Below are 14058 nucleotides of genomic sequence, written 5' to 3' on the forward strand. Positions count from 1 at the left end.
TTTGAGCCTTTTCCCCTGACCGCCTACAGTGCCAGGGCAGCTGGGCCAGTCCTTTTAAGCTGGATCTATCTGTGTCTCAGGCAGCTGCATTCCTGTCCTTTGACCCAATGGTCTTACTTACAGGAACTCCACCCCACTTCCATAATGCTCCAAAATACAGAAAAGTTTACAGAAGCACTGTTTTGGTTAGATGATAGCGTTTTCAATTTGGTTACACTTGTAATCTCAGCACTTGGAAAGTGGAGACGGGAGAGGAGGATAAAGGGTTTAAAGCATCCTCGGCCACTTAGCAACTTTGAGGTCAGCCTTAGCTGCATGAAACCTGTCTCAGGGAATCTGATGTCTTATTCTGACCATCTCAGGCGCCAGGCATGCATGTGGTACACGTACCACATGTGGTACATGTAGGGAAACCACTTATATAAAAAAAATAAAATTTCAAAAATTGTAGGAAGCTGGAGAGATGACTCAGTGGTTAAGGGCACATACTGTTCTTGCAGGATACCCGGGCTGGATTCCTTACACTCACATAAGGCAGCTCACAACCGCTTCAGGGGATCTGGCACCTCTCTGATCTCTTCCTCCTCTTCCTCCTCCTCCTCCTCCACACACACACACAAATAATAATTAATTTTTAAAATAAAACATTAAGTAAAGATAAAATAGTAACAGCAACAACAACAAAATGAATATTAAAAAAAAAAGAATACAGTAGTTTCCATATTGACTGAGTACTTCCTCATAGGCACTCTCCAATGCTTGTGGTCAAGGGCATCTGTAGACCAGGCTGGCCTCAAATGTACAGAATGATGGAATTAAATGCCTTCTGAATGATGGAATTAAAGGCGTATGCTAACACACCCAGTCCTGCTACATATTTTTTGAGATGGGAATTTCGTATATTCTTTAACTCACTATGTTTCCAAGGATGTCCTTGGACCTCTTGCTTATACCTACTTAGTTCTGGGATTATAGGTGGAGATCCAGGTCTTTTATGACTCATGGGACAAACTTTCAGTCTATTTTCTCCAGGACTTTGTGTGTGTGTGTTCTGAAAATTAAATTTATGGCTTTTGACATACATATGCCTTATGGCTGACACAAAACCTCAGCCCTTTATCATTTAAAATGGACAATTAAAGCTAGGGATGGTGGCACATGCCTTTAATCCCAGTATTCTGGAGACAGGGGCAGGTGAATCTCTGTGAGTTTGAGGCTAGCCTGGTCTACAGAGTGAGTTCTAGGACAACCAGGGCTACATAGAAAAACCCTGTCTTGGAAAAAATACAATTAAATGGTTAAATTATATTCACATATATATATATGAATGAGATGCATAAGCTGGGGCATTCAAGTCTTGGCATTACATGATAGGCAGTAAAGGAATGCTATCCTTCAAAACTGATGTTTGTTTGATACATCTGGAAAAGGATCTTTTTGACCTGGGGAGAAATAACTCATTCTGTAATCAGAGGCTAGTGTATTTTTACAAGCTGGCCATAGCTGTCTGGGAACACTCGGTTGCCTCTTTCTGATAGCTCAAGAATGGGAGCCTTATCACTTCAAGGGCATTAATTTTCTGCCTCCTTCAAAGGTAGGGGACATCTGCACCAAGGTGGGAGTGCTGGCTGTTTAACTTGGCATGGGGACTAGGGAGTGAGAGACTCAGCGCACAGAGACAAGGGTGGGTTACCTTGTGTCTCTTCACTATGACACCTGTATCTGCACACATGCACACTAACTTTAAATACATGTAATGAAATCAGAGTGAAGTGAACACAAAAAGGCTCACACTTACTGTGCATGCAAAGATAACCTTGAACTCCATGTTCTCCTGTCTCTGTTTCTTTTTATTTATTTATTTATTTATTTATTTATTTATTGTATACACTGTAGCTGTCTTCAGACACTCCAGAACAGGGCACCAGATCTCATTACGGATGGTTGTGAGCCACCATGTGGTTGCTGGGATTTGAACTCAGAACCTTTGGAAGAGCAGTCGGCGCTCTTAACCGCTGAGCCATCTCTCCAGCCCCCCTGTCTCTGTTTCTTAAATGCTGGGATTATAGGATATGACAGCATATCTGGCTCTAGTCCACATTTTCAACATTTGACAGATAAATTTTATTAATTTTTAAATTTTAAATTTATTTTATTTGTTTTATTTTATGTGCATGGCTGTTTTGCCTGCGTGTATGTCTGTGCACCACGTCTATACTTGGTGCTTTTGGAGGCCAGAAGAAGGTGTTGCATTCCCTCGAGCTGGAGTTACAGATGTTTCTGAGCTGTTATGTGGGTGCTGGGAACTGAGCCTGGGTCCTCTGAAAAGGCAATACATACTCTTATCAATGAGAAATCTCTTCAGACCAAACCTCTAAATATTTCACTTTTGTTGATATTTTGGTTGGGCAAACAAAAATATATGTGAGATTCTACATGTAGCTTTAGAAAGCCACTGTGCTCTGTCCAGATTGAACAGGGCAGGGAAGTTAGCTAAATGCTGTCGTATTAAGTATTGGTGTTTTTAAAACCCCATCTTTGTTTTTAAAGATTTCATGTTTGTATCATTAAAAGACAACTTGAATAACATTGTGTGTGTGCGCGCACGTGCATTCTTCAAGGAATATTGAAAACCTGTAGCTAACTTTCTTTCTTCTTCATTCCTACCTCTCTCCCTCCCCTCCCCTTTGAACTTCTGATTCTCCTGCCTCCACCTCATACATGTTGAGATCGCAGTAGTGTGCCACTACATTTAGTTTTATGTATCGCTAGAAATGGGACCTATAGGGCTTCATGAACTACACTCTATCAACTGAACTACATCCCTACCCCTAAAAGTATTGTATTTGGAACCTAGTCAATATGTTCTATGTAGTGTCCTAAAAGACTGTAATGCATCCTAGTTTGGGAGGTTTTTAAGCTGATAGAAAAAACTAGGTGTTGTTTATATGCCTGTAATCCCAGTACTTGGGAGGCTAAGGCAGGAGGATGACTACAAATTTGAGGCCCTCCTTGGGTATACAATAACATAAGTCCAATGCCAGCATTCTGAGATCCATAGTAAAGTCCTGTCTCAAACCAAACCAAACCAAACCAAACCAAACCAAACCAAACCAAACCAGAGGGCTGGAGAGATGGCCCAGAGGATAAAATCACTTACTGCTCTTTCAGAGGACTGGTGAAGTGAAAACTTAAGGTTGGATGGTGTTTTTCTGGGGCAAATATGTGAAGGAACATTTAGCTGAAGTGGACATACGTGAAAGGCTAAGGGAGACTCGTGAAGGAATGTTTAGCTGAAGCAGACACAGGAGAGAGGATGTTCACTAAAGCAGGCACATGAAAGGACACATGATGAGGGATTCTTTGCAAATGATACATGTATTGGTCTGCCTTATGTTGTGTAGTTGAGCTGTATTTGTCAGGACTCCATAGAGAGAAATTTCTGGTGGTGTGCTACAGTTTCTTGCCGCTTCTTCAGATTCAGGCTGATTGGCAGAGTGATGTCAGCTGAGACAGATGCATGTGCTGAGGCAAGCCCTGGAGGACACATGATGTTTGGAGGGTATAAATAGGACCCAATAGACAGTGACAGAGGCTGAGCTAGGTGTGCTTATAGAGCTGGCTATGTAATGCTTGTTGGTCTCACTGATCTTTGCTTTGCTGAGAGAGGCACATCCGAGAACTTCTTTTGGTGTTCTTCTGGGGTCCGTCCCTCTTGCTGACTTGTGCAGAGGCTGAGGCCTGGCTGTCTCTGCTAGGTTGTGTCACCGCTGCTGATTCATGTTTGCTATCCCTACTCTGGACTGTTGGTGTATCCATGAAGTGTTTGCGAGTGGATTGAGCTGTCTGCTAACACGTGAACTGAACTGCTGATTTCTAGACAACACAGACGGGAGTTGCTCCAAAGAATCTTTCTAAACAGGTCTACTTTCCCCATATCCTTTCTTTCCCTCTGGTGAGTATTGGGCTAAAAGGGAGGTTAAAGAGTTTAAGAACCATCATTAAAAATAAGATTAAAAAAAAGGTCACAGACCTGTTTGGTTTGGTTCCTAGTATTCACATGGTAGCTCATATCCACTTATAATTCTAATTCCAGGAAACTGATATCCTTCCTCTTCTGATGTCCTCAGGCACTAGACATACACATGGTACGCATACATCTATGTAGGTGCTCACATATACACACAAAATAAAAAAAGAAACCCAACAAAACAACAGTAACGACAATACCTTTATGTTAAAGCCATGTGTGCATGCTTATGATCCCAGCACTTGGGAAGCCTAGGCAGGAGAGCTACCCTCCAGGGCAGCTTGAGCTACATTTACTGACCCCGGTCTCAGAACAATAATAAAACAGATTTTTTTTTTTTGGTTTTTCGAGACAGGGTTTCTCTGTATAGCCCTGGCTGTCCTGGAACTCACTTTGTAGACCAGGCTGGCTTCGAACTCAGAGATCCGCCTGCCTCTGCCTCCCAAGTGCTGGGATTAAAGGCGTGTGCCACCACGCCCGGCTCAGATTCTTAATATAGTAACTGATGCTGAGTAAAGTAAAAAAGAAGATTGAGAAGAGAAAATCCTTAATTTATTTGATCACAGTTTTATGTGACATAGGTAACCTGTTATGTGACATAGGTAAACTCTGTTTAACCCAGAGAACAAGTGCCATCAGGGAAATAGCCTTTCATCTCAGGAAGGCAGTCTTTTCTGCTAGTAGACAAAGTGCTAGCCATTCATACAGACACTCCATATTTTGACTTTAGTTGTGAAAACAGAGAAGGGTGGAATAGGATAAAACTGGTTTCAGCCATAGAGGACTCTATTTAGACCTGTTTATTCTTTTCCTGAAGAAGTCTTGGATAGTCATCTTACTTGTTACTTAATAGCATTTCCAGTTTGGCCTTCTGCTCAGACAGGAAGCTGGTCTGTGAACACTTTCTCCTGATTTCTTATTCTCTGGCCAAAGGGGAACCTTTCCATCACTGCATAATCAGTTCACAGTTTTGTCACTGGGGCTATGATTCTGGAAAGAAAATGACCCAGTTTCACTCAGAAACTGGTAACTGAGAGGTCTTGGATGCATGTTGAAGAGAGACACTGGGATAGATATTTTTTGGTGGGGGTAAGAAACTTATTAGAAGAATTATTAATATTCTGGACAAAGAGACAGCAGCATGGCAGGGGATCTGAGGAGAGTCCAGGCCTCAGCACCAGAAACAGGGCTTCCAAAGAGGAGTAAGAGCTCTCCAGGCAGTGTCAAAGTCCTGTCTTATAGCTCTCTGAGGAAGAGGGATGGTTTATAGTACCAGCTTGCAGCAAGGTTCTTTGGTTTTAAGATAGAACTCAAGATAGAAGGAGGTGGGGACCAGGATGTGTGGTGCACCTGGAAGTCTGTAAGGCACTAATAGAAAATGCCTTCAGTAGGGGGCCTGTCAGTATCTGTGGGAATGGAAGGGCTGCTTCAGGCTTTGTGGGCATGAGCAGTAGTTTGGTCTGAGTTCTAACATTACATTCTTACAGTAACATCATGGTGAATTATTTTTGGTATTGTTTGTTTTGAGAGATGGTCTTTCATGTTTCCCAGCTGTTCTTAAATGTGCTATATAGCTGACGCTGCCCTTCAACTCATGATTCCTACGGCCAGGACTTGTGAAGTGCTGAGCTCAGAGGCATGTGCCATACATGGCTTTTAGAGGGAGGATTCTGGAGGTTCTGTCAGAAAAGGAAGGATGATCCGTTCTGGTTGCTTCTCAAAGTCCAAAAAGTCTCAAAGGCTCTCCCCAGCTGTATCTCTGTCTTTCTGGTCCTCCTATGCCCTCTGGCTCCTCAGCAGGCAGGCCAGATCAAGCTGGGGTTTTGACCTTTTCTACCTGTAATTGCTTGGTGGCTCAGTTCCAGCAGTGAGACACATCTGGGTTGAGGAAGGGTGGGAGCAGGAAAGCATCCGCTGTACTCTTTTGTACTGTGATGGTTTACTGGAGATGTGACACATTGTTAGACATATGTGAATATGTGGATGCAAGTTGTAGAGCTGTGTGTGCCTGAGGTTTAGTCTGAAGAGTGAGGTCAGGTTTGATGTTTTTTTTGAAGTGGAAACTTCTGGTTTCGTTGGAAAGTCAGTTATGTCAAATGATGCTTTGCTGGGGCACACAGGTCAAAGGATGTTTTGCCAAGGGAGACATGTGAAAATGTTTTCGGAAGCAGACACAGGTGAGAGGATGTTTTGCTATAGTAGGCATGTGAAAGGACACGTGATGTTTAGAAAGAATATACATATGACCACACAGACAATGGGAGCTAGAACATTGGTTTGCCTTGCTCTGCCTTGGTAGTCTTTGCTGACGATACACATGTATTGGTTTGCCATACATTGCATTGCTGAGCTTTATTTGTGGTGACTTCATAGAGAACTTCTCATGAGGTTCCTGCGGTTTCTTCTGCAGACTCGAGCTGATTGGTGAGCCTTGCAGTTTCTTCTGAATTGAACTGCTCTTGCTGACTCATGAGTGGTGATTGCCAAGTGAACTGGACTGCAGCTGCTGATTCATGTTGGTGTTATGGTAGAGGACAAGGCTACTGACAATGAAGATTGGAATCTCCCCAAAGAACTATTTCTAAACAGTTCTACTTACCCCATATCCTCCTAAACTTTCTTTTTCACCTCTAGTGGATGGTGGGCTAGAGGGGAGGTTGAACCCTTACTAAAGTAGGTTAAGGAAAAGTTATACCTATACTTTAGTGTCCTGCAGGGTCATCCAGGACCCTGTGCTTAGGACTACATACTTGATGTGACATCTTGTCATCTTAAAATTACTAGCTGGGTGTGCTGTGTGCTGGCTCACGCCTTTAATCCCAGTCCTTGGGAGGCAGAGGCAGGCGGATTTCTGTGTTCGAGGTTAGCCTGGTCTACAAAGTGAGTTCCAGGACAGCCAAGGCTACACAGAGAAACCCTGTCTCAAAAAACCAAAAAAAAAAAAAAAATACTGATGAGTATGCATTTGTGATCTTAGGTATATAAAGTTGGATGGGACAAATTATTAGCAATGTAGTAAGCAAGGGGGTGCTGACTCTGCATATCCTCTGTTCTAGGGGCTCCTTCTGAATGCAAGCTGATAGGTGTCAGTGACCCATGAATTCAGAATGCTATACCTCTAGGATGTGCAAGTTACCTCTATAGAAGAATATGTGGGCACTGATAGAACCCCAGAGGACATACTTTCATTTGAGATTTCCCCTTTATTTATTTTCCAGTCTTCCTTCTTTCCTTTCTCTTCCATCCCTCCCTTTCCCTCTCTCCAGGGTTTTACTAGGTATCCCTGGTTGGCCTGGAACTCACTATGTAGACCAGGCTATCCTCATTCACAAAAAAGAGGCATACCTCTATCTTCCAAATACTAGGATTAAAGGTGTATGTCATCATGCCTGGCATCCTTTTAAAAATTGTATGTGTATGGGTGTTTTGCCTGAGTGTATGTCTGTGTGCCACACGGGTACCATGCCTACAGTGGCCAGAAAAGGGTATCAGGTCCTCTGGGACTGGCATTATAGACAGTTGTGAGCCACCTTGAGGATGCTGGGGATTGAACTCCAACTCTTTGGAAGATCCACAAATGTTCTTAATTGACTAAGCCATTTCTCCAGCCCCAAACTTTCATTTTTGAGGGGCAGAAATCTAGCCTTTTCCTTTGTAAATAACAGCTTTATTAGATGTTTCATTAATATGTCATGACATTTACCATTTTAAAGTATAGAATTTATGGTATTTAGAACATTTATTTTCTCCGACTCTATTAAAATCCAGTTCTGGCAACCCCTTGATTTGCTTTCTGTATCTATGACATTAAATAAACAAAACTTCCATTCCAAGTGAAGAGGGATGGCTATGTAGTTAAGAAGGATGGTTATGAACTCCCAATCTTCTTGCTTCCACCTCCGAAGTTTCCCTTCCTCCTCTCCTCCCAATGCCCACCACTTCTCATCTGACCCCCTTCCTATCCACTCCTCCAGAAAAGGGTAGGGCTCCCATGGATATCAAACAGCCATGGCATATCATGTTCCAGTAAGACTAGACACTTTGCCTTGTAGAAAGGTGTGATGAGGCCACCCAGTAGGAGGAAAATGATCCCAAAAAGACATGCCCTTGCTTTTTAAAGAAAATTATTTTATTATATGTTATCTATTATCTGGAAGTATGTCTATCTTGTGATTTTGTATGCTTATATGCACTGGAGTGGCATAATAATACTCTTGTGGAGGTCTGCGGGCATTTTGTAGGAGTCAGTTTTTTCTTTCAAACGTGGGGCCTATGAATTGAATTCAGGCCATCAGACTTGGCAGTAGGCATCTTTATCAGCTGGCTCCTCTCATTGGCTCTGTTTTTTTGCTTTTGTAACGGGTTTTCATTATAGCCCTGGCTGGCCTAGAACTCTCTATGTAGAGTAGGCATTAATTCCAAACTTGCATTAATTCTATTGCTTTTGGCCTCCAGAGCGATAAGACTAGAGATTAACATCATCATGCCTGGTATTCTTTTTGTTTTAGAAACTATGTTTTCTAGATAAGCCTGATGCAGGCCTATAACTCCAGCTACATAGGTGGCTGAGGTGGGAGAATCACAAGTTCAGTGCCAGCCTGGACAATTTAGTGAGACCATGTATCAAAATAAAGTTTAGAAGGAGCCTGGGTGGTACCTGCCTTTATTTTCAGCACTTGAGAGGCAAAGGCTGGGTGGATCTCTGAGTTCCAGGATACCCAGAGCTATATAGTGCCTGTCTTAAAAACACAAAACAAAACAAAAATGTAAAAAGGGCTTAGGATGTTATATAATCAATAGACAGTACAACAAACAACAAAAACCAAAACAATTATCTTTCTATTTTTAATGATATTTTCCCTCTTATTTAAATTTTTTTGAGGGTGACAAGGTCTCACTATGTCTTTATTGGCCTGGAGCTTGCTATATAGACCAGACTGGCCTTGAACTCAGAGATCTGTGTACCTTTGCTTCCAGAGTGGGGGAATTAAAGGCATGTGCTACAAAGCCCAGCTCTCTTTCTCTCTGATGTGTGTGTGTGTGTTGGTTTTTCGAGACAGGGTTTCTCTGTACAGCCCCTGCTGTCCTGGAACTCACTTTGTAGATCAGGCTGGCCTTGAACTCAGAAATCCGCTTGCCTCTGCTTCCCAAGTGCTGGGATTAAAGGCGTGCGCCACCACTGCCCGGCTTCTCTCTGATTTTTTTAACCAGAGGGTTACCTGCCTCTCCATTTTTTCAGTGTCAGAGATCTGATCTAGGTCAAGGGCATGCTAGGTAAATTCTAGGTAAGTTTTGAGCTATCCTTAGTTTTTATTCTTTTTGAATTTTATGTATGTATTTATATATATATATCCTTAGTTTTTATTCTTTTTGAATTTTATGTATGCATTTATATATATATATATGTGTGTGTGTGGAGGGGCATGTGCAGGCATGTACATGCCACAGTGTGCAGTGTATATGCAGAGATCAAAGGACAAGTTGAAGGTGTTTTTTTTTTTCTCCTTCCATCATGTGGGTTTCAGAGATCAAAGTGAGGTCATTGAGCTGGGCAACAGGTGCCTATAGCCACTGAACCATCTCTCTGGTCTAGTTCTCAGTTTTTTGTGACAAGGTCCTATTGATCTGATCCTCTTGTATCTGCCTCCAGAGTACCAGGGATACTGGTATAAAATACTTCACTCAGCCAGACATTTTGTTTTCAGATAGCTTGTTTCTTTATTGTATGCCAGGTTAGGTTAAAACTCACCATGTGTCCAGGCTGGACTAGAACTTTGGCAGTCTTCAGGAACCAGTCTTCTTAGTGATGAGATTACAGGCATGAGTCATCAGGGCTGACTCTTCAGCTGGGCACTTAACATTTTTATTATGTATGCATATATAATATGTGTATATGTGGGTATGTGTACATGGTATGATATACATGTGAAGGAAGAATACAACTTTTGGGTCATTGTGCTTGTGTTGTTCTGTCAGACTTGCATTTGATGCAACTGATTTTACCTGCTGAGCATTTCAGCATCCCTTAGCCAGGCAATTTTACTTTGAGATTCTGAAAACTTATACCCTGGGATGAATGAATTGTTGCTTAGCCTATTTTAGAGGTTCTTGGGGCTATTTGATAGGATTGAGGGCCAAGAATCACAGACCCCACCAATACAGGCTCCTTGGCCCCCTCTTATGGGATCAGGACCACACATCCACATTTACACAGAATGAAGGAACCAAGCTACCTACAAGCCCGTGTATTCTTATTTATTTCATTATATCTAAGATAGAATCTCATGAATCCCAAGTCCTCCCAAAAAAACAAACAAAAACCCAAACCCAAACCCACCTCCAAAAAACAAACAATAACAAAAAACCTGTTCTCAACATTCCTAATGCTGCCACCCTTTAATATGTTTCCTCATATTGTGCTGACCATAAAATAATTGTATTGGTAATTCATAACTAATTTTGCCACTGTTATGAATCATAATATAAATATCAGATATGCAAGATATCTAATATGTGACCCCCAAAGGGGGAATGACCCACAGGTTGAGAACCAATGATTAAGAGCGAGGTAGGAGGGTCAGGAGTTCAGAGTCGTCCGCTATCACATAGCAAGTTTGAGGCCAGCCTGGCTTTATGAAACCCTATCTCAAAAACAACAGCAACAAAACAAAGTACACTGAAAAAATGCAGTTAAATGAAACAAACAGAATCATTAAGTAACACCTTCTACTACTCGTTATTTCTAATTTCCAATCTTATTTAGATGTCGGGAGCCAGACTGGCCTGGAATGGCTTGAAATGGGACAGAGCATTGGACATAGATTTAAAGACAGATGGTCTCTAGCCTAGCTCTCTAACTATACTTACTGAATATTTGTTGATGGCTTTGTAGACTTAACAGTCTCTTGTTTATTCTGTGGTTGAAAACTGCTGGCTTCTTTTCTCTTTAACTCTCTGTAGCTTCCTTTTTCTTTATAAATCTCTATGCTTTATTAAATGCTGTATCTTTATTTTATAACTCTGTTTTTGTTCTGTGCTTCATTAAGTGCTAAAAACTTAACTTTTCTTTACTGTTCTGTGCTTCTTTAAGCTCTGGGGTAACAACTATTAGTTTTGTGCTAAAAACTTAACTCTTACTTACTTGTGCTTAAATAAGCACTAATATCTGGTGATTAACACATGCTGTTTAGTGTCAGGGAATTAACTAAAAGGATTTATTGCTAGTGCTCCTTTCTCTGTCCAGGCAGCCAGAAGCCTCCATGGCTAGGCTGCTTAACTCTTTGTGAACCAGAGAGGAAGGAAAGGAAAGAATCAAAATGCTTTATACAGGCAAATATGCACAGACACATATATATTCATCATCCACACTCTGGCCAGGCCTGACCATCAGTCACAATCATCTCCACAAGTATTTATGCATGCCTACACACATACATAGTTACCTACACACTTACATATAGACAAACAGATATACACATTTGGATGGATGGGTGGATGGATAGATGGGGCAGAGCTCCCCAAACCAAACCATCAAACCAACAATTTTCTTTCCTTTCTCTGGCCTTTTTATACTTTCTTAGACAAAATGTTCTTTAGAAAATTACTTCAGAGATAAAATGTTAGATAAAATGGGAGTTACAGAAGGATGTTGAAATTAAGATCAAAGCAGTGTTTCATTCTATATGCTCATTATAAGTTCAAAGCCACAGTTTTCACATGGCCTTGTCTTATCATAGTGCACACCTGTGGCTCCATCCTTGGGCTTAAATGCATTTCCTTGAACACAAATTTATCCCAAGCCTATTTCTCTTTTTAGTGTAATTATGAAAGCTCATTGTATTTCTTATTATGCACCCTTTACTATTATGAGGAGTGGGCACATTCTATTCTTGATTCTTACTTTATTGCATCTTTTTAGCAAAATGACTGAAACCATCTTTTAAAACTCTTTCTAAGATTATTTGAATCAAATCAGATATTCTGTAGAATCATTAATTAATTTAAATAGCATTAATTCATGAAAGTTCATCTTTACTTCAATATGTAGGAAATCTGATCAACAGGGTGGGCTAATGCTGAGGATTATTATATTAATTTAATAATGACAGGAAAGACATATCAGCTGCAAGAAGCAATCCTGAGATGAAGTCTCTTTGGAACCTTGCCATCAAGATCACCAATAGCAGACCATGCAAAAAACGGTGGGCCACCTCCAGGAAGGCCACCTGCTAGCCTTAGCCTATCCTAGATGGCTCCTAACACTTTAGTGTTTATCAAAGTCTCCAGATCTATTCTCAGAGCTAATGCAGTGAATTACCTTTATATCAATGTCTTAGTTTGAGGTTTACTGCAGTGAACAGACACCATAATCAAGGCAACTCTTATAAAGAACAACATTTAATTGGGGCTGGCTTATGGGTTCAGAGATTCAGTCCATTATCATGGCAGACACAGTGCTGGGGGAGAGAGAAGAGACTGTGCACTACACTAAGTGTAGCCTGAACATATATGAAACCTGGAAGCCCTCCCCCACAGTGACATACTTCTTCCAACAAGGCCACACCTACTAATAGAGCCACTATATGGCCAAGCATTCAAATACATGAATGTATGGTGGCCATTCCTATTCAGATTGCCAGTCTTCATTTCAAATTCTGAGATGGGATGCTTATGTTTCTCAGGCTGGCTTTCACCTTGCTATATAGCTAAGGATATCCTTGAACTTTTTATCTTTCTGCCTCTACCTCTCTAGGGCTGGGGTGATAGGTGTGACCCTCAAAGCTGAGATGACAGTGGACTGTCTTCATCTTTTGTTTTTATTCTAGTATTAAATAAGATCCTAGGTGTCCCCACCTGTGTTTTTGTGTCCCAGAGTTGAAGTGGCAGCTGAATGACTTCACTTCCTCCCTCATTCTGCTCAGTGTAGGGACCAAAATCTTGGATTTCAGTTGAATGCTATCACTTGGACCTTCATTTCTGATTTGTGTGATTACATGGAGCTGAGGTGGCTTTTACTGTCTGCTGAACTTTTTGTCACGCCTCCAAAGTAATAAGGTAGAAAAGACCAAGTATTAGGTCCTGGTTTATTGGTTTATTTACTGATTTACTTATATCACTGCTGTATTACCTATTTGCCAACCATGACTTCAGTTGCTCCCTGGAACAGAATGACCTGGAGAAATAGCTCAAACAATGGGTCATTGCTCTTAACAACATGCTGACTGCCAAGCATACTTTTGTAAAGACCTGCTCACAAATTAGACCCAGCATTAAAGCCTTTCAGGAGCTGTCCTGGCTTCATCCTATTGGGGACATTTCTCTTTTACTCTCATTGGTGTCAGAGGGCTTATTCCAGAAAGATTCCCTCAACAGCCTCATTGTTGAATGATTGTGTCATCATTCCTGAAATGCTGCTGGCTTATTGTGCCTTTGGTCCTTGGTAGGGACTTAAATCTGAGTGATCAGCTGAATGTCCTCACCTCTCTTTGTGCTTTATGTTATCCTACCTTACCCTAGTATTAAATAAGATTTAGGCAACAGTTGTGTCCCCACCTGTGTTTTTGTGTCCTAGAGTTGAAGTGGTAGCTGAATGACTTTACTTACTCCTTCATTCTGTCCAATGTGGGGACCAAAATCTTGGATTTCACTTGAATGCTATCGCTTGGACCTGGAGCCAAGGTGAAAGGCAACTTCACCTGGGCCTTCATGTACTACTATAGTTTTCTCATCCAGAGGCAGCTAATGTAACCCAGACTTAAAATGTCTCTACTCTAGTGTAGCTACAAATACCTGCGGTTACAGTTGACTGTTCCACCTACAAGTTTCTGGTTTCATCCAGTGTAGGCATATAGAGATTCTATGTCAGTTGATCTCTGCAGATTAGGCCATGAATCTCAGCACTAATGTTTGCATCAGAACTAACGTAATGTACTGGAGAAATGGCTTAGTGCTTAGGTGTGCCTGCTGGTCTTGCAAAGGACCTGAGTTTAGTAAGGGCACCCTATACATATACATACACACACCCAGAG

The 14058-nt window shown here is 41.4% G+C and overlaps 1 protein-coding gene across 4 annotated transcripts in view; it reads left to right on the top strand.

Moving 5' to 3' along the window:
* The window catches only part of Ikbkg (inhibitor of kappaB kinase gamma), a 63560-nt gene that overhangs the window by 605 nt on the left and 48897 nt on the right, over positions 1-14058 (top strand). The window lies entirely within an intron of this gene.

This window comes from Mus musculus, chromosome X (genome assembly GCF_000001635.26).
Source record: "Mus musculus strain C57BL/6J chromosome X, GRCm38.p6 C57BL/6J".
NCBI classification, from domain to species: Eukaryota; Metazoa; Chordata; class Mammalia; order Rodentia; family Muridae; genus Mus; species Mus musculus.